General features: G+C 49.0%; 1 protein-coding gene across 3 annotated transcripts in view; it reads right to left on the bottom strand.

Annotated features, from left to right (window-relative positions):
* sptbn2 (spectrin, beta, non-erythrocytic 2) overlaps positions 1 to 22,228 on the bottom strand; it is a 347,367-nt gene that overhangs the window by 320,604 nt on the left and 4,535 nt on the right. For 2 of the 3 annotated variants that reach the window (XM_072489370.1, XM_072489367.1), the window contains exon 1: positions 17,172 to 17,441. The gene's annotated coding sequence lies outside the window, so the exon portion shown is untranslated. Of the gene's footprint in view, positions 1 to 17,171; positions 17,442 to 22,228 lie in introns of those variants that run through there. The other variant, XM_072489368.1, reaches the window with a different exon arrangement.

The following is a 22,228-nucleotide window of genomic DNA, read 5'->3' on the forward strand; positions in this document are numbered from 1 at the left end:
CTCGAAATGGCCTGGCAACCGCTACAAAGAGAACACAAAGGAATGAAACCGGACAGATCACCCGGCACCCACCAAGGTGTTCCAGCCCTGTCGACCCTGTAAAGTTCTCCTAACTAAGATCTGGGGGCCTGGTGCTGAAATTGAGAGAGCAGTCTCACAGACTAATCATGCAACAGCCTGCCATAGTCCAGGGTGAAGAAACCTCCTGCTGATCAGCACGTACCGTCCATCCTGATGAATCAGTACATCCTCCATGTTAATAATAATAATAATAAGGGCAGCATAGTGGCACATTAGCATTGCTACCTACGGTGCTGAGGACCCGGGTTCGAATCCCGGCTCTGGGTCACTGACCGTGTGGAGTTTGCACATTCTCCCAGTGTTTGCGTGGGTTTCGCCCCCACTAACCCAAAGATGTGCAGGGTAGGTGGATTGGCCATGCTAAATTGCCCCTTAATTGGAAAAAACAATTGGGTACTCAAGGAAGAGAGTGAGGAAGAGGCTTAGGAACGCATATCCAGAGCTTGAGGCCCAGACAGCACCGACGGTTGAGCAATTAAAGTTAGGGATACTCAAGGGACCACAGTTAGAGGAGCACAGATAACTCAGAGGGCGGTAGTCGGGCTGGAAGGGATTCGAGACCGGGAGGGGCAAGGCCGCGGAGAGATTTGATCACAGGGGTGAGAATTTTAAAACCAAGGCTTAACTAGGAGACGATGTAGGTCAAAGAGAACAGGAGAGGTGGATGAACGGGACTTGGTGAGATTTAAAGCATTTTGGATGGCCTCAAGTTGTTCTGCGTGCCAATCGCAAGATGTGCTTTTCGTTTTGAACATGGAAAACAAGCTTTTGATATCAATTGAAAATGAGCAGAAACTGTGGTCTAATTTACAGGTAACGCTTAACTTTGGAAGGGTAGGAATTTGTAATAATAATAATGATCTTTATTGTCACAAGTAGGCTTACATTACCACTGCAATTAAGTTACTTTGAAAAGCCCTTAATCGCCTCATTCCGGCGCCTGTTCGGGTACACGGAGGGAGAATTCAGAATGTCCAATTCACCAAAACAGCACGTCTTTCGGGACTTGTGGGAGAAAACCGGAGCACCCGGAGGAAACACACGCAGACACAGGGAGAACTTGCAGAGTCTGCAGACAGTAGCCCAAGCCAGGAATCGAACTTGGGATCCTGGTGCTGTGAAGCAACAGTGCTAAACACTGTTGTAGAGTCTTAAAAAAAAGCTACGGGATTACAAAACAAAAAAGTTGCAAATCGGTGTAACTGTGACGACAGACCAAAGCCAATTCCGATAAATACACGGCGTGTCCCACTGGGAAAGGTAAATGGTAGATCTCCTTACTAAACGATGGGTAGGACAAAGATTCGAGGCCTGCAATAGACTGAAACCAAGTCATGTCTAGCCATTTCAGAGGACCAATTAATAAAGCAAACAGAACACTGACCTATATTGTTAAATCACTGTAACTTTGTGTGACAGACCAAGGTGCTTTAAACGCTACATTCAGTTCTGGTTGTGGTGAAATGCATCACTGTAAATACACAAGGGGTTAATGTACATACACCAGGACACTGTAAATACACAAGGGGTTAATGTAAATACACTGGGACTAAATAAACACTAGAGGGAGCGCCAGAGACATGACACACAGACATTCAACCAATAGGTCAGTAAGATAGGACACGATCAATGGGCAGTCAAGACACACCCAGAGGTGACACTACCACAAGGGGGCTACCCATATAAAAGGACAGGGCAACATGCTCTTTCTCTTTCCATAGGCGACACTCAGAGAGACAGGGGCAGATCAGGGAAGCATCACACCCACCGCATGGATTAGAGCAGACTGGTTAGTTAGATTGAGTTACTATAGTTAGATTAGCAGGAGAGTCGAACCCAAGTAGGAGAATTGTTAACTGTTCAATAAATGTGTTAAACCTATCGTCAAGTCTGAACCTTCCTTTGTCAGAGTATACATCAAGGAAGCAGCTTATGCTACGTGAAGAAGCAGAACACAACACTGGTCACCAAAAGCACAAAGGACGCACCCAAGCCTCGGACGCAGTGCCGCGAATGGCAATAAAGCTGATTTTTGGGGTCAGACAGAGGATGGAGTTACAGGGGAACACTAATTGATTCTTCAGCCTCAGATGCAGCTACACAAGAAAGTAAACGCAGAGAAGCGCAGAACGGAGAGCAGGAAAGATTGATCCCTTTCACCATTTCGAGTTCAGTCACAATTTTTAAAATGCGAAAACGCAGGTTCAACATTGTGAACGCAAGTTCAGGACAAGGACACCGTCCTGTCCTTGTCCTGAAGAATCCCAAACTAGGTTACAGTGGGGGTGGGGGAGGGAGAGATCGGAGAATCGGATGCGCTGGTGGCAAATGAGTGGCGGGTTTCTCAGGTCCCCCAGCTGCGTGTTGTTCGGCGGTATGCCGTTCCCTGGCAACGAGAATCGCTCTTCCCGCCGCTTGTCAACAGGATCTCCTATTGAGGCCACCCCACATCGCCGGCGGGAAAAAGAGGATCCCAACGGCCGCAGAATTCCGGCCAAGATATATCGATGGAAGGATGAGGTGAATTGGTCTGACGTTGGCCTCAATGATGCCTTACCTCTCTCTGCGGCTTGAAAAACGCACCGGATGGGATTCTCCCATCTTTATCCGTGGCGGGGCCTGTTGCGAGCAAGATTTGGAAAACTTGGCGCTCCAGCCAAAACTCCCGTCAACCTTCAGCCGCGAAGGGGGACGGAAATTTTCGCCCACTTTCTGCATCGGTTTCCACGTGTGAATATTGCCGTTATACACTAGGCTTTCATTCGAAGAATTAAATTAACACCAGCCGCTGTGGCACGGTGATTGAAAACAGCTGCTACGTTCAAACCACAAACATTCTTCACTTTTACTGCTTTGAAAAATTCCTTTGTTACACATTCGTGTTCCTATTTTCTTCGGCATGTTGTGTCCACCCTCAGTCAGAAGGGTGGATCAATTTATGGAAAGATTATGACACCAGGGGCCATTCTACCCATAGTGTCTGTGCCGGCTGGAAAATAACTATCTCACCTCATCCCACTTTCCAGCTAGTCTCGTAGCCTCATGGGTTACAGCACTTGTGCATTTTAAGTATTTTATCCATTATGGATTTAAATGCAACATGGGTTCCTTCTCCCTTCATACTTTCAGGCAGCGACTTCCAGACCTCTCTGTTGAGCAACAATAAATATCCACTCTATCCTGTCCACCATCTACAAGGCACAAGTCAGGAGTGAATGGAATACTCTCCACTTGCCTGGGTGAGTGCAGCTCCAGCAACACTGAAGCAGCTCCACATCATCCAGGACAAAGCAGCCCACTTGATTGCTCCCCCTTCCACAAAGAATCAATCCCTCCACCACCAACAAACAGTGGCAGCCGTGTGTAACATTAACAATGTGCACAGCAGGAACTCACCAAAGTTCCTTTGACAGCATCTTCCAAACCCACGACCACTACCATCTAGAAGGACAAGAGCAGCAGATGCCTGGGAACCCCACCACCTGGAGGTTCCCCTCAGAGTCACTCACCGTCCTGACTTGGAAATATATCAGCCGCTCCTTCACTATCGCTGAATCAAATTCCCTGCACTCCTTCCTTAACAGCACTGTGGGTGTACCGACGCCACATGGACTGCAGCTTTTCAAGAAGATAGCTAATCACCACCTTCTCAAGGACAATTGCAGATGGGCAATAATGCTGGCCTACCCAGCAATACCCACACCCCGTAAATTATATTTTGTTTTAAAATCTAGGTTGCTCAGAATTTTGTGCAATTGAGTGGAGGGCTCAAGTCTGACATTCTGAATGTTTATTACCTCCAATACGCAGGACGGTCAGGATTGAAGGGTTCTGACACCCATTACTGAAACAGCACTGACTAGATCTATTGAGATATCTATGAACAGTTATTGTTCTTCCTTGACTCACTTGCTAGGAAGAAGGAAGTGGTTGCAGAAAGAAATCTATTTCCTTTTCATCCATCCTTAAGGTGCCTCAGAATGATTTCGCCAAACCCTGTGCAACTGCGGCCCGAGAACTTGCAGAGACAGGAGATTTTCATCGCATCCAGGCAGGATAGAAGGCAAAGTGTGCTAATCTAACATATCATCCAGACTCCCACAATGAAAAAGGTCTGCCAGATCATTTGAGAAAGACAGTGCATCCAGAATCAGATGCCTTCTGTCTCGTTGGGATAAGAGTTGACCACCCATGTGCAAAACATGTTTGAAATTGTGTGGTGTGATTCAGGAGCCCTATACCAGCATGGGAGTCTCTGCCACACTTACTGCAGTTGAAGGCACTGGGCTGAGAAGACGCGGATCTGCTGGGCGGTGTTTTCTCTGGTCTCTCCTCTTGGGCAGCTGAATTTTCCGTTTCTCCTCCCCTGTTCCAGTGCCCCTCCAAAGCCAGTCTGCGGAAGACAAGGCCATCAGCGACCTTCTCTTAGTTGCCATCTTCGCACCTCGCTTGCAAGCCTCCTGGTACTGTAGGCAGGGGCATCTAGGCGACCATGACCCTGCGGGTGAGTTCACTTCCCAAAAGTGCTTTGCTCATCCGGTGAACTTAATCGAGCCATCACAGATGTTGTCGGCTTAGTAATGTGAGTGGAATGATGGGAGTTAGCGTGCTGCAGGAATTGTGGGTTGGAGGCCAGCCAAGAGAAGCCGGGGATACGTCTGGGACAGCGAAGGTGCAAGCTGTTCAGCCTTTTCTCCTGCCTGGCATATGTCATCCAGGTCTCACAACAGTATTCCTGCACAAACACTTGTATAAATGATAGTACAGCCCATCGAATTGGAGCTCTCATTTAATACTTCCATCGGTGATCCATTCTCACATTTACAATGATGGTAGCACAATCTCCCTGAATTTGCACGCATGTGCCATAATTAAAATCGCTAAAACGTACGCCATTTGACGTTGAGATCGAACCTAAAATTTTGTTAAAATTCAAACAATTGTGAAAATCCTGCCTGTTTGACCGAAAAGTGTATTTTCTGACTGGGTGCTATTTTATAGAAATGTTTAACATGCTTGCCCCAAATGCTTTGCTCTACATTTCTTAGCAGCGGAGAGAGGAATTCCGTTCAAAGTGTCCAACGTTCATTCAGGACTAGCACTGACCAAAACGTTTGCGGACTTTCCCAGACAAGGTTTCGGCCATTTTAAGGGGAGGGCTCCAAATCGTGAGGCCATCCCACCTTGCATTTAAAATAGACACAACTTTAACTTATTCTTCTATATTTTTAAATGATGACATACAGAGAGTGTGAAAGGGTCTTTCCTGAAGATTCCCTTATGTCCCTGTCTTTATTTTTGCTCGTTTCATTTTGATGCATGGATGCTTAATGAACATGTATCTTTAAGTCAAGCAGCACAGAGAATGAGGAATTCAAGAAGTTGCAACACAGTGTATGGTACCCTAGCTTTGGACATTCTCCCCGCTTCTGCATGGGTTTCGCCCCCACAACCCAAAGCTGTGCAGGCTAGGTGGATTGGCCACACTAAATTGCCCCTTAATTGGAAAAAAATGAATTGGGTACTCTACATTTATTGCAAAAAAAGATTATTCCGCTGGAGTTTATTACAACAACAATTCAATGTTAAAATTGTATCTATTCCCAGAAAGGATAATGGTGACTGTGGCTGCTATGCCACAGGTTTAAGGGCTAACTAGTTATCAATGTAGAGACTGGGAAGGGAACTTATATAACAATGATAGATGGTTGGGTGTGTTAGTGATTTGTGTCTTGCGTACCTCAATGAAACATCCATGCCCTGATGTTTCATTCCCTTTAGGGAGGGAAGTATGCAAGGGTCCTTACTAATGATTCCCTTATGTCCCCTTTCATTAATTTTGCTGTTATCATTTTGATCCATGGATCCTTAATGGACATGTAACTTTAAGTCAAGCAGCACAGAGAAATAGTGATTCAACATAGTATATGGTGCTCTAGCTTTGGACAGCATGGCCCAGACTTCTCGGCACCCGAGAGATGGATGGGACCTGGTTTGATTGACTGGCTGGTGGCCAATGAATTGGCCAAAAGGACGTATGCTGCCCAGTAACAGATGGTGATTGGCTCCTACTCGACTGGAATGCTTTTCAGAGACCCAAGGAGCTACGTTTGAATCTTGGATACGCAGGGGAAGGACCTGCGCTTATTTTCTCTCTCCAGACAGGTTGTGGGTGCTGTATTTCTGAACTGCAGGGGCCTGAATGAGTCTGCAGCGAAAACCATTACAGGCTGCAAACAGAGAGCTGGATTAGAAAGCTTACTTTGAAGTAAGATCTGCTTAAAGTCAACCATCAGAAACAAAGACTCTTATTTATTTTACTTATTATTTTCACCCCTCTGTGTTTATCTGCCTTGTGTGTGTGATATATATATATATATATATATATATATATATATAGAGGCTGGGGGGGCAGGGGATACAAGTTAAAGTGAGGGATTAGGAATTAGATAATACTTAACCAGTGGTATTTGCTGCAGATTTCGTGATAGTTATTGTTATAAATAAAAAGTAATTGTGTTTAAATTTGCAAACCTGGTGACTGTAATTATCGGACAGCGAGGCGCCAAACTTTGGGTATATTTGTAAGAACTATTTGTTGATTCAATTGTGTTGCGACTCCAGGTCAAGTGGGGCTGGGATTGACTGCACACTAGCCCAGGGTATCGTAACAAACGTTGCTGGCCAAATAGATCACAGTGCTTGAAAATGTTAAGAGTTGAATGCATTCAAGGAGGGAACTAAAAAATAATCCTCAAAAGGATAATATTAATGAGGGCAAGAGTACAGCTTGGTAGGTCAGCAAGTTAGAAACAGTGGCTAATAGAACGCCTTTCACCAACATTCCCAGTATCAGCCACGCTGCTACAGGAAGTCCAGGCCAGTCAATCCCCCATAGAAACCAAGCCAAAACAGAGGAACAGCCACATAAGTCGATCTCAAATGCTGACCAGTGTTTGGCTTCAGAACAGTGATCACGGTAGCACAGTGGTCAGCACTGTTGCTTCACAGCGCCAGGGACCCAGGTTCGATTCCCAGCTTGGGTCACTGTCTGTGCGGAGTCTGTACGTTCTCCCCGTGTCTGCGTGGGTTTCCTCTGGTGGGCGACACGGTAGCATAGTGGTTAGTACTGTTGCTTCACAGCGCCAGGGTCCCGGGTTCGATTCCCGGCTTGGGTCACTGCCTGTGCGGTGTCTGCACGTTCTCCCAGTGTCTGCGTGAGTTTCCTCCGGGCGCTCCGGTTTCCTCCCACAAGTCCCAAAAGACGTGCTTGTGAGGTGAATTGGACATTCTGAATTCTCCCTCAGTGTACCTGAACAGGCGCCGGAGAGTGGCGACGAGGGGATTTTCACGGTAACTTTATTGCAGTGTTTAAAAAAAATAAAAAAATTTAGAGTGCCCAATTCATTTTTTCCGATTGAAGGGCAATTTAGCGTGGCCAATCCACCTACCCTGCACATCTTTTTGGGGTTGTGGGGGCGAGACCCACGCAAACACGGGGAGAACGTGCAAACTCCACATGGACAGTGACCCAGAGCCGGGATCGAACTTGGGACCTCGGCGCCGTGAGGCAACTACGCAACCGTTCTGCCCTTACTTCATTGCACTGTTAATGTAAGCCTACTTGTGAAATAATAAAGATTATAATATTAATGTTAACCTTGGAGTAGATCACCTGTAGCCTCTCTAAGCCAGGTGTGGAAGTGCAAGGGAACATAAGGAAAGGGCCAATTTAAAAAATCTAATTCAGAGAACGGTAAATTCAGGCAGGTTCCATTACAGACCATGGCACTCAATGCAGGTTGGCAATTCAGTGCAGTAGCGAAGCGGTCTGCCTTTTCAAAGGAGTCATCCTTTGGACGAAATCATAGATTATCATAGAATTTACAGTGCTGATAAAGCAATGCCTGCTTTTGGATGTATCAAATTCCTCCGCCCCACCCTTTGACAAAGTTGGAAAAGCAATCATGATTGTTGACTCTCATGAAATCCTGGTCACTGACGAGCACCAATGGCATGCTGAGGTGTGAGTAAAGACTTTGAGTTTCAACGATGTAGCAGTGGGGGAACAAGAGGCTGGATTCTCCGATTGTGGGGCTATGTTCCCACGCTGGTGTGGGAACAGTTGTGCTTTACGCCAGAAAAAATGGCGTAAAATGGCCACCGATTCCCCGTTTTGCTGGGGGCTTGCATGTCGGCAGTGTAGAGCACCCAGCTCTAGCTGTCGATACGCCCCGGAGAATTGCCGGGTCTGTGGCCGCGCATGCATACGGCGGCGGCCTACAGCGGCCGCGCCGTGCTACATATCGGAGGACGCTCGCGGACCGGGCCTACAGAATAAAGCCCCCCCCCCCCCCCCTTTGCCCGGCTCGTGGGCCCCGGACCACCCCCCGTGGTGTCCCAGCCCCTAATAAAGCCCCCCCCCCCCCCCCCTGCGGATTGGCCCTCCCCTGATTGTGGCGCTGCTGGACTGGCACCGCTGGACTGAGTCCGGTCAGTCGGGGGCGGAGCATCGATGGGCGGGCCTCAGGCAATGTCCTGAGGCCGTCGATACGTGGCGCGGCATACTCTCTGAGTAGGCTACTTTGGAGGGGGCAGTGTATCGCAAAAACGGCACTGTGGTTCATAGTCGATCGCGATTTCAGCGTCGCCAACCGGAGAACCCAGAAGATCTAAGTAAGGGAAAGATCAAAGACATGCATGAAAAATGTGGTCTACTCAGGTATGCGAAACTCAACCGCGAGCAGGTATCTGTTTGTTCCGTCCTCTATACAAACGTCTATTTTCCCCCCATTGTTAGCACCATCATCCTCCAGTGGAAGGAGATACGGGACTATTGAGCAGCTAATCAAATGCAAGCCTACCAAAGAGCAAGAAAGAAAAGCCAGACTTGCCCATTTGTCAGACGAACTAAATATCCCGGTCATATTTTTCCCCCCCTCAAAACAGGACCGCAGCTTGAAAAAGGTTCCCTCTGCCTGACTGACTGAAACATCCAAACACAAATCTGTGGATTGATCAATCCATAACTTTTGATCATTATTCTCAGGCAAACGGTTGGTGGCAAAAACAATAAGCAAAAACAGCAAATGCTGGAAATATGAGCTGAGCACATAAAGGGGTCCATCATTGTCGTTAAAAAAAAAAGATAGCAGGTCTGTTAGTTATTAGAAAGAAAAATAGTAAATTCCGGAAATCCACGTGACTTCGGTGCCTGTCGAAAACAGTAATTCGATGCTTTCGGATCAACTGTCAATACCCAGCATTTTCTGAAAGGGTCCAGCTGCAACAACACTCAATAGGCTCGACACCGCGCACGGCAAAGTAGTCTCACTTGATCAGTATCCCCCGCCGACGAACTAAATAGCCACCCCCTCCAACACCAGCACTCGGTGGTGTACATAATCTACAGGGAACATGGTGTCAACGCAACAAACTGACTTCAATAGCAGCACCCACCTCGGCGACCTCCAACAGCCACAAGGACAAGGACACAGAAACATGGAAAATGCGAGCAGGAGGAGGCCATTCGGCCCTTCGAGCCGACTCCCCCGTTCATTATCATGGCTGATCATCCAGTTCAATACGCTGATCCCGCCTTCCCCCCATATCCCTTGATCCCTTTAGCCTCGAGAGCTGTATCGAATTCCTTCTTGAAATTACACATTTTGTCCTCAGCTACTTCCTGTGGTAGCGAATTCTTGGGTGAAGAAACTTCTCTTCACCTCAGTCCTAAACGGTTTACCCCTTATCTGAGAACTATGAGCCCTAGTTCTGGACTCCCCCACCATCGGGAATATTCTTTCTGAATCTACCCTGTCTAATCCTGTTAGAATTTTATCCGTTTCTTTGAGATTCTCCTCCCCTCACCCTTCCAAACTTCAATGAATATAATCCTAACCGATTTAGTCTCTCCTCATGTGAAAGTAAGATTATCGCCAAGTTTTCTTCCAGAGAAACCATTCTGACTTGAACATAAACTTGCATTATTCCTTCATTCTGGAACAGCTTACCTAACACCACAGAACCTGAGTAAAGTTACGGTGCAGAAAGAAGCCATTCATCTCATCGTGTCTGCGCCGGCCAGAGGAAAAGAAAGGAAACTAGCCGCTCATCGTAACCCCATTTCCCAGCACCGTGTCTGCAGCCGTGCAGGTTACAACACTTCGGATGCAGATCCAGGTACCTTTTAAATGAGTCGAGGGTTTCGGCCTCCACCATCAACCTACGCGGTGAATTCCTGGAACCCCCACTACCAAAGCTTTTCCTCAAACCCTTCTACCAATCACCTTGAATCTATGCCCCCTGGTAAATGACCCCTCGGATAGGAGGAAACGGTCTTTCCTGTCGACCTGGTCTCGGCCCCTCAGAATTTTGTATATTTTAAGAACAATATCATTTCCACGTACGGCAGCAGTTCAAGGAGGCTCACCATCGTCCTCCCCCGGCAACCAGTGACGCCAAGAAAATACAGCTCCATCACTGCCAGCCACATCCCATAGATTCCTAAAAAGCACACACACAGAACACAACCAGCACTTTGTGCCAAAGAGTATCATAAACGGAAGGCTGAGATCAACCCAATTTTGTTCAATAAAGGTCTCAAAGGATGAGGATCAATGGGGTCGAAAAACACGTCAGCCAAGATCAAATGGAATGGGCAGCATAGTGGCGCAAGTGGTTAGCACAGTTGCCTCACGGCGCCGAGGTCCCAGGTTCGATCCCGGCTCCGGGTCACTGTCCATGTGGAGTTTGCACATTCTCCCCGTGTTTGCGTGGGTTTCGCCCCCACAACCCAAAGATTGGCAGGGTAGGTGAATTGGCCACGCTAAATTGCCCCTTAACTGGAATAAATGAATTGGATACTCTAAATTTTTTTTTTTTTAAAGATCAAAAGGAATGACGGAACAGTTAAGGTGTTCACTACTCCTGTTCTTCGAACTTTCAGAAGAGGAAAAGCCAGTTTTTAATTGATCCATTTACGGATTTAAATCAATCCCCTTTGCATAAACAGCACCTACTTCCTCCTCCAACATCTTCCTGCCTCAGCCAATCTGCTGCTGACCTATCAGACCAACGGTTGGGTGGAGTTAGGGGGATAGGGTGGGGGATTGGGCCTCGGTAAAGTGCACTTTCAGAGGGTGCAGACCCGAGGGACCAAATGGCCTCTTTTTTTTATAAATTTAGAGTACCCAATTATTTTTTTCAATTAAGGGGCAACTTAGCGTGGCCAACCTATCCTGCACATCTTTGGGTTGTGAGGGTGAAACCCACGCAGATACGGGGAGAGCGTGTAAACATGAGAGCAGCATGGTGGCGCAGTGGTTAGCACTGCTGCCTCAAGCCGCCGAAGTCCCAATTTCGATCCCGGCCCTGGGTCACTCTCCGCGTGGAGTTTGCACATTCTCCCCGTGTTTGCGTGGGTTTCGCCCCCACAACCCAAAGATGTGCAGTGTCGGTGGATTGGCCACGCTAAATTGCCCCTTAATTGGGAAAAAAAAAAAATATATTTTTTTAAATCAGCCATATTGTTGTGATTCTGAGGTCAAGTGTAGGCCAGGGTAGATAAGGACGGAGGATTTCCCTGAAGGGATATTAGAGAACCAAACGGCCTATTACAACAGTCGATGATAGTCACCATTACAGAGAGAAGCTTTATAATGCAGATTTATTAATTTAAATATATGTTAAAAACCTGTATCATATTCATCTTTCCAAATGATAAAACAATAAATAATGCAACAAATAAATTCAATATGCTTACATTTCAACGACTATCTTTTCGACCCTCGGGACGGTTTTTTGCAAGGCTGTCTCAATTCTTTCCACTGTTCTTGGGTCATCTTTGTCTGCCCTGAGTTAACCTGGCAAATGGGGGGTCTCCTCAGCCGTCTAGAGAGCCAGCGAATGACCCCATTACCTCCTTTAGGGAAGGCCTACTCTATTAAATGCCAGTCAGGCATTTCAGTGGCAGCGTTTCCCGGTGATCAAGGAACACGGGGTCGGAAATCCACAGGCTGGCAGTACCTCACCAATGTTTACAGATGCACCATAGAAAGCATCCTATCTGGCTGCATCACAGCCTGGTATGGCAACTGCTCGGCCCCTAGACCGCAAGAAACTTCAGAGAGCCGTGAACACCGCCCAGTCCATCGCACAAACCCGCCTCCCATCCATTGACTCCGTCTACACCTCCCTCTGCCTGGGGAAAGCGGGCAGCATAATCGAAGACCCCCTCCCACCCGGCTTACTCACTCTTCCAACTTCTTCCATCGGGCAGGAGATATAAAAGTCTGAGAACACACACGAACAGATTCAAAATCAGCTTCTTCCCCGCTGTTACCAGACTCCTAAATGGCCCTCTTATGGACTGACCTGATTAATACTACACCCCTGTATGCTTCACCCGATGCCGGTGTCTATGCAGTTACATTGTGTACCTTATGTTGCCCTATTATGTATTTATTTTATTTTCATGTACTAAATAATCTGTTTGAGCTGCTCGGAGAAAAATATTTTTCACTGTACCTCGGTACACGTGACAATAAACCAATCCTCAGTCAATCCTCCTCACCTTCAAGGGCACTACAGGAGTGGTAGTGATCAGCAAGGGACCCAAGCCACAGGTGAGTGAGGGCAGGATGGAGGTCTCAAGGAGGAGGTCGCTGGGGTGTTGGAATAAAGGGAAGGGAGCCTGAAAACAAACGGAAATACAGCAATGGCGGGATTGCCCACTTAAAGAGTCTCAATCGGCTTCGAGACAGAGGACGGAAGGTGGTGGGGTCTCCACCTGTCACCACCACCGCCCACTCCCCACACCTGTTTAAATGCCCCCCCACCCCTGCTTCCAAATTCGCCACAGGAAAGGACATGCTGGTACCGCAGTACACGGCAGTGGGGAAACCCATCCACCATTCATACTGTGGCAATGGAGTGAGATGACGATTGAGAAAATGTTGGCGTGGAGGCGCATGTGCAACAGAAATTAGCTGGCAACGGAGGGGTGAGAACAGAGTCGATAATCATACCACTCAACCTCAGTTCTGGGCCAACAGCACTAAAGTCAGTCCTGCAAAAGGCACAGTACACATTTGAAAATAGGTCAAACTGAACTGAAAGCTGTCAAAACGGAGTCAAACCTGCGGAAAGGCAGGAGCCGTGAGTGGTACCATTTTGTCAGCTGGTGCACAAATGACCAGGCTAAGGGATAGCAAGAACTCGAACAAAGGTCGAGGATGTGAGAAAGCTCAGTCAATCAACTGACTTCAGCCTGACCCAATCCCAAAGGCTACTGCAGCTTCCGCTAACAGATCCCAGCCTGTGGGAAAGATAGCTCTGCTCCAAAGTGATGGATCCCTTTCACAACGAATCTGCAGAGTACAGTCACTGGCACCAGCATCACTACATTTGATTTATCTCCGTCGAGGATGCATGCATCAGGGCAGAGCGTCAAAATCAACCACCATAATCCAGAGAGTGCCAATTCATTGAGTCTGATACGAGTTCAGTTAAGAAAGGTCCCCATGCTTGCTGCTCTCTACAGAACACGTGTTGGTGTCTCCAGGCGATTCAGCTGAGGCTAAGGAAAAATGCGTGGAATGGCATGCTCCCTGCCACTCCAGCGCGACACCAAGAGGGCGGGTGTCGAGTGATACTACAATCTCAGTTGACACATCCTTGCTCTGTCGGCGGGAGGCAGGATGAACTAATCTTTTTAAGGCAGCAGTGGATAGGATCTTGACTCACAAAGGAGTCAAAGGTTATCGAGGGGTGGGCGGAATGTGGAGTTGAGGCCACGATCGAATCAGCCATGATCTTATTGAATGGTGGAGCCAGTCGAGGGGCCGAATGGCCTTCTCCTAATTCATTTGTTCCTACCTTCTGGCCTCCATGCTGTGAAGATTGAGACAAATGAGGGCAACTTGCAGGAAGGTGAATTGCACGATATATAAATATTAAAAATTAAATTTTAACAAATAAATGACATTTTTCTCCAAGGAAAAAGTCATTCGGGCTTTTTGTCTTTGGGGATTCCATAAGTGGGCAATATATAAATATAGATATGTAACATATGTCGCATGGAGCCTCTGTGTCATATCAATTCTGAAAGCACGGGCGCGATTTACCGGGCACATCCTGCCGGAATCAGGACAGGACACAGTCGGTAGATCCTGCGAAAGGCCTCTTCCGGGATTCCCGATGCTCGTTATGCGTCATGACATCTATCGGGATCTCGCGAGAGGTTGTGATCTGGATTCTGCCCACAATGGGCTGGACCCAGGCTTGCAGAGTTAAAGGCAGCTCACTTAACTCTTCTGACGTCGGATCTAACCGGTTCACCGGGGAGACCCCAGTCGGGTGCGAGGAGACCCCAGGCGGGTGCCGTTTAGCACTGGTCCCCACAAACGGGACCAGGCTGAACGGCACTTGGGGGGAGGGGGTCTCCCAGGCGATCGGGGCCCCCCAGGGTGGTAGGCATCTGGGCAAGGTGGCATCCTGGCACTGCAGATGCCAACCAAGCACCTTAGCACTGCTAGCCTGGCATCTGGGCACCCTGGCAGTGCCACCCAATCTCCCGCCTAGCACTGCCAGGGTGCCCAGGTAACACTGCCAGGGTGCCCAGGTGACACTGCCAAGGCACTGCCAGGGTGCCCAGGTGACACTGCCAGGGTGCCCAGGTGACACTGCCAGGGTGCCCAGGTGACAGTTTGCCCAATCTAAGGATCCGCCCTGGTGGTATCCTGCCCAAATGAGATGGGGTACCAGGGACACGAGGAATGAGTTGGGGTGGGTCCAGGGGTCGCATCGGTGGGGGCTCGAGAGATAAGGGTGCCATTTACAAATAGTGCCCCAATCTCTTCCTGCACTGGCCGTTAGATAACAGGGACCTCTCTAATCCCACCCAGAACGGTCTCGTTTTATTTTGATAAGACCGTGCCTCAAATTCCCAATCATTTACAGGTGGCACCAGCTGCCAATCCCATTCAGATCTGGTTTACTGATTTAAGACTTACCCACCAAACGGGGCGACTGACCTAAAAACTAACCTCCGCCGCAATCCAGCAAAAAGAAAAATCGAAAAGTACGGTTGGAGTTCCCAGAGCTTTGTGGACAGGGTTACCAGGACTCGAGGGATGCAGTTTGGATACTTGCCTCAGACCTCAACCTACCACACTGGTAGCAATTGGACTCCCTGTCCAGTGGACTCTCGTTACTATAAAGAAAAGTGATGCGATAACAGTGTTTATGAGTTTTCTCCAAGGCACAATTCTCCAAACATTCCATTCCTTACGCTGTGCAAGCCGCTTAAATTTTTTTTTCCAGAAAAATGTTAGCTTCTCCACCCATCTACCTGGCGCCTGTCTACCGGGGAGGAAAACGTTAGTAAACTCTGACAAATCCATCAACAATCACAGTTTCCCCGGCCACTAAACTGAGCTGCTGTTCGGAGGAAAAGGGGGGACATCAGGAAGGAGAGGCAGCACTGAAATGTGGCTTGGATAGATGTTTATCTGCCACTAAGGGCGGCACGGTGGTTAGCACCACTGCCTCACAGCTCCAAGGACCCGGGTTCAATTCCGGCCCGTGTGGAGTCTGCACGTTCTTCCCACGTCTGCATGGGTTTCGTCCGGGTGCCCCGCTTTCCTCCCACAGTCCAAAGATGTGCAGGTTAGGTGGCCATGCTAAATTGCCCCTTAAGTGTCCAAAAAGGTTAGGTGGGGTAGCATGGTGGCGCAGTGGTTAGCACTGCAGCCTCACGGCGCCGAGTTCCCAGGTTTGATCCCAACTCCGAGTCACTGTCCATGTGGAGTTTGCGCATTCTCCCCGTGTTTGTGTGGGTTTCACCCAAAGATGTGCCGGGTAGGTGGATTGGCCACGCTAAATTGCCCCTTAAGTGGAAAAAATGAATTGGGTACACTAAAAATTTTTTTAAAAAGGTTAAGTGGGCTTATTGGGTTACGGGGATAGGGTGGAGGAGGCATGGGCGTAGGGTGCTCTTTCAAGGGCCAGTGTCGACTCGATGGGCCGAATGGCATCCTTCTGCACTGTAAATTCTATGAATCTATGAAATTCTATAGTCTTGAGGACCAGCATGGTAAGAGAGGCTGTTGTAAAAGAAAATACACAATCCATACGCTAAAACTATTTTTCCACCCCCTCGCTTTCGGAGCACAAAAGAAAAATTATTGCAGACTAATTGGGAAGAAGTTTGGTCAGGAGGGCCCACCCACACCCTGCCCTCCTTCTCCAGATATCGATTAACAACGGCAGAAATCACAGTAAGGAGGAGACCCCGTTATCCTTTGCAAAGAGATCCCACTGGAAACCAGGAGGAAGGGATGGGAGGGGAGAGATAGATGCATGCAGGGCTCCCATTGTCTGTGGAGGACGGATCTGTCGCCTGTGCAACATTGATACATGCATTCCTCCCCACCTCCCTCCCCAAACATGCTCAGGAAGCCGACCTGCCTGTCGTGACACTGAGCACACACAATCCCACAACCCTGAATCGTTTTTCAAACACACAAATCATAACAAAATGAAAGGGGGGACAGACGGGGGGGGGGGGGGGGGGGAGACAGAGGGAGAGCGGGGTGTGTACATTTCGTTTGGGGGGGGGGGGGGGTTTGAACAAGTGACGCTGCAAAAGAAAAATCGTGCAAAAAGCTAACCAAAACCAAAAGGCAGCAACAAAAAAAAGAGGGGGATCTCGATTGATTGCCCCCAGGTCTCTCTCTTGCCCCTCTGAATCCCCAATGAGCTGCAATGCAATGACAACAATACCTGGGTATGATCCTGGACGGGCCGGGAGGCAGAGAGGGGAGGGGGGGGGGGGGTGCACCTCGGAAAAAGCGATGCACCTTCCAAATACTGACCGATGCAAATCTCTTGGTCGGTCGGTCGGTCGGTCACCCCCCCCCCCCCCACCCGAGATGTAGCTATTTAGCAATTGTAGCAATTTGCAACCCCATCACGGGGGGGGGGGGCAGCAAGTGGGGTGAAATTAACACATTCAATGAATGAAGACCATCTGTATCTTTTCTTTAACACACCCCCCCCCCCCCCCCACATGGAGGTTGCACACGTACCTTTTTTATCCAGGGAAGAGCTTTCTCCCAGCACCAGCACACACACAAAGCTAGCTGCGGCGATTAGATTTTAAATCCACACATCTCTCTCTGCCTTGCTCGGAGGCTGTGTCGGCGATGTTTCCACTCTAGGCATCCACCTCACTCTCCCCTCGACCCTGCCAATGAAATAAACCGGGGCATTCGATAAATCTCAAGGGTTGGTTCAGAGCCGGGCTCCCTGCAGCGCTTCAATGGGTTGTGTGTTTTTTTTTGCTTCTCTCTGTCGGAGCAAAGCAGCTCCCCCCCAATCCTATGCTAACCCCCCCCCCCCCCAGTCCTAGCAGATGGCTGGAATAGCTCTGATCGCACTGTGGCGGATTAATACACACACAAGAGTGGGGGCAGACACACACAGATAGATACAGAGAGAGACACACACACATTGCAGCAAACTGGCACAAGGCACAGACAGCACATGGCTTGGCAGAGGGTTTAAGCATTCCTCCCTCGTGCCTGTAAGTCGGGCAGGGGGAAACAAATAACCCCCAATGTTACTTTTTTTAAAAATATATAAATTTATGGTACCCAATTATTTTTTCCCCAATTAAGGGGCAATTTAGCGTGGCCAATCCACCTACCCTGCACATCTTTTGGGTTGTGGGGGTGAAACCCACGCAGGCACGGGGGAGAATGTGCAAACTCCACACGGACAGTGACCCAGGCCGGGATTTGAACCCGGGTCCTCAGTGCTGTAGTCCCAGTGCTAACCACTGTGCCACCGAGCTGCCCAACCCCCCCCCCCAATGTTACTTTTAACCCATCTGCAAAGGATCAGGTGGTTCCTTTTGTTTGGCCAATTTGATAAAGTGGAAAATGCACATCCAGACATAGAAACAGCTTCTTCCCCACAGCTACGAGACTCCTCAACGACTCCCCCTCGGACTGATCTGTTCCCTGTAAGAACACTATTCACGACGCCCTATGCTGCTCTTGCTCATGTATTTTGCTTTGTTTGGCCTCTTGTTCTGCACTGTAACCAATCACTGTTTGTTGACGTACCATTTGTCAATGTTCTCTGTTGATTATTCTTTTTGTCTACTATGTACGTACTGTGTGCGTTCCCTTGGCTTCATGCTAGAGACCGGTTGTCCATGGGTATTTTGTTTTTGTTGGGACTGATCCTATGTATTTCTCTAACCCTATATTTGATGCACTGCTCTCTGTTATACTTGTTGTCCCCACTTTGCTAATTAAGGTGTCAACTCATGGCTTTATCTCTAGCACTCTCGTCTGTGTCAGAAATTTGCAGATTCAGGGCTAACACTGGAGATAATTGTATGAGATGCCATTCTTTTAATCTGCTAAAACAAAGTGCAATCTGTCTCTTCGGGCAGGTATGAAAGATCATGTGACATGTTGAAGAACATCCTGCAGTTCCCCCTGGTGTCCTGGCCAATGTTCATTCCTAACTCCACCAAAGGTGAATGGAACCAGTCTGTCAGATCTCCACTATTTGTGAGGTCCTGTTTCAAGTTACGCAAGATCTTGCTCCTTCGACATCACCTTCCAAACCCACGACCTCTGCCGCCGAGAAGGACAAGAGCAGCAGATACTTGGGAACGCCACCACCTGCACGTTCCTCTCCAAGCCGCACATCATCCTGACTCGGAACTACAGCGACCATTCCTTCACTGTGGCTGGGTCTAAATCCTGGAACTCCGTTCCACAGTATTTATATGGCTGAGTCCAGTTCAGTTTCTGGTCAATGGTAACCCCCAGGATGGTGATAGTGGGGGATTCAGCAATGATAATGCCATTGAATGTCAAGGGGATAGGGATATGTTCTCCCTTACTGGACATGGTCATTGCATGGCACTTGTGTGGCGCGAATGTTACTTTTTTTTTGAAAAATATTTTTATTCAACATTTTTAAATTTTTACACCAACAATATCCGACGCCCTCCAAATCCCCACCCGTTGGCAGAAGCCAGGTCTCCACAGTGCAAAATAAACAATCCCCATCTCTGGTGAAACCCTCATCCGCCACTCTCAGGGTAATGTTCACCTTTTCCAAGGCCAAAACCTCCAACAGGTGCCCCAGCCACGCCGGGGCACTGGAGAAAGAGGCTGACCTCCACCCTAACAGGACCCTGCTGCGAGCGGTCGATGAGGCGAAGGCTAAAACGTCTACCCTCGCTCCCGTCTGCAGCTCCGACACCCCGAATATGGCCTCTAGGAGACACGGTTCCTATTCCATATGCAGAACCTCAGACATGGTGCTAAAAAACGACCCCCAAGCTCTCTCCAACTTTGGGCAGGACCAGAACATATGGACATGGTTGGCTGGGCCCCTCCCACACCACTCGCTGCTAGCCTCCACCCCCACAAACACCCGGCTCATCCTTACCCTCAATAAGGGCTCCCTATACACCACTTTTAGTTGAATCAACCCCAGCCTTGCACACGAGGTGGAGGCATTGACCCTTAGCAGCACTTCGCACCATAATCCTACTTCCAACCCCATCACCAACTCTTCATCCCACTTGGCCTTAATCCCATCCATGGACTCCTTATCCTCCTCCATAATCCTAACATAAATCGCTGAGACAACCCCGCTCTCCAACCTCCCCGACGGCACCTCCTCCAGCAACGAGGGGGGGCCGACACCACTGGGAAACTCGAGAAAGTCTTGCGACATTCGGCACCTGCAAGTACCTAAAGCCCTCCTCACGCTGCAGCACATATTTCACCCCCAACTCTTCCAGACTTGTGAATCTCCCCTCCAGAATCAAAGCCCTCATTTCTTTTATCTTGTTTTTTTAATACATTTAGAGTACCCAATTCTTTTTTTCCCAATTAAGGGGCAGTTTAGCATGGCCAATCCACCTATGCTGCACGTTATCATCTTTGGGCTGTGGGGGTGAGACGCACGCAGACACGGGGCGAATGTGCAAACTCCACACGGATTGAACCCGGGTCCTCGGTGCTGTGAGGCAGCAGTGCTAACCACTGCACCACCATGCTGCCCCCTTCATCTTTTAAACCTTTCTCCTCCCATCCACAGAACCTTGCATCCATCCTCCCCGGCTCAAACCTGATTCCCTCTTATTACCTTCGACCCTGTCCTCAACTTGAAAGCTGTCGAAATTGCCCCCAGATCCTCAGCATGGTTACCACTACTGGATTCCCAGAATACTTCCCTGGGGCTAGCGGCAGCTTTGCCAGCGCCCGCAATCCCGACCCCTTACAGGGCAGCACGGTAGCACAGTGGTCAGTACAGTTGCTGCACAGCTCCAGGGTCCCAGGTTCGAATCCCAGCTTGGGTCACTGGCTGTGCGGAGTCTGCACATTCCCCTCCGTGTCTGGGTGGGTTTCCTCCGGTTGCCTCCCACAGTCCAAAGATGTGCAGGTTAGGTGGATTGGCCATGCTAAATTGCCCTTAGTGTCCAAAAAGGTTAGGTGGGGCTACTGGATAGGGTGGAGGCTGGGCTTAACTAGGGTGCTCTTTTCAAGGGCCGGGGAAGACTCAGTGGGCTGAATGGCCTCCTTCTGCACTGTAAATTCTATGATTCTATGACCCCCACCTCCTTCCGCACCCACAAAGGTTCAGACTCCTCCAGCCCCGCATTCGCCGCCCAGTAACAGTGTAACAAGTTCACAAGGGACAAGCCCTCCGACTGCCGCCCCCCTTGGAGCACCGTCTTCCTTCTCCTCGCCACCTACCTTGCCCACAACGACGAGACCAGCATATACACCCCTCGAATAGATGCCTTTGGCAACAAGACCTGTAGACACTGGAACAGAAACGGAAACCGTGGCAAAGTATTCATTTTGACTGCCTGCACCCGGCCTGCCAACGACAAAGGGAGATAATCCCATCTTCCCAGATCCTCCTTCACCTTCCCTACCAGGCTCAAGAAATTTAGCTTACGGAATCCTGCCCAGTCCTGCGCTACCTGCACGCCCAAGTACCTAAAGTGAGTTGACCCACCCTAATGGCAACCCCTCCACTCCCACCCCTCCACCAAAGGAGATACAACAAAATACTCACTCTTCCCTAAATTCAATTTATACCCCAACACACCCCAAAGTTACCTAGCAACCCCATTATGTCCCTCACTGATGAGCCTGGTCCATAATATACAGCAGGAACACATCTGCATGCAGAGACACTCTATGCTCCACACTGCCCCTCCCCTCACTATCCCCCTCCTTAAGCCCAAACCCCTCAGTGCAATCGCCATGGGCTCAATCGCGAACAAGAGGGGGGACATGGGGCGCCCCTGCCTTGTTCCCCAGAATAGTGGGAAGTATTAGTCCTAATAATGGGAAGTAATAGTAGGGGCTGGTTTAGCACAGTGGCCTAAACAGCTGGTTTGTAATGCAGAACAAGGCCAGCAGCGCAGGTTCAATTCCCGTACCAGCCTCCCCGCACAGGCGCCGGAATGTGGCGACTAGGGGCTTTTCACAGTAACTTCATTGAAGCTTACTTGTGACAATAAGCTATTATTATTACTCCGACTGCATCTCATATCGTCCGCACACAAGTTGTCGGGTCCTTGTATAGCAATTTTACCCAAGCCACAAATTTAGGCCCAATCCCAAACTTCTCCAGTACCGCAAACAGATGCCTCCACTCCACTCTGTCAAATGGTTTCCCCGCATCCAATTCCACCATTACCTCTAACTCTCTCCCCTCTGCCGAAGAAAGCACCACATTCGGCAGCCGCCACACGTTCAACGACAACTGCCTGCTCTTGATGAACCCAGTCTGATCCTCCCCCACCACCTTCTGAAGACACTCCTCCAGCCTCACCACCAGTACCTTCGCCAATATCTTGGCATCCACATTCAGTAGAGAAATTGGACTATATGACCCACACTCCACCGGGTCCGGCTCCTTTTCCAGTAACAATGAAATAGATGCCTAGCTCATAGTCTCAGGTAACCCCCCCACTTCGGCATTGCATCCTCAAACACTTCCACCATCAGCAGCGCCAACTTGTCCTTAAATGTTTTATAAAACTCCACCGGGAACCCATCCGGCCCTGGCGACTTACCTGACTGCATCTTCC

Source organism: Scyliorhinus torazame, chromosome 24 (assembly GCF_047496885.1).
Source record: "Scyliorhinus torazame isolate Kashiwa2021f chromosome 24, sScyTor2.1, whole genome shotgun sequence".
Taxonomy (NCBI): domain Eukaryota; kingdom Metazoa; phylum Chordata; class Chondrichthyes; order Carcharhiniformes; family Scyliorhinidae; genus Scyliorhinus; species Scyliorhinus torazame.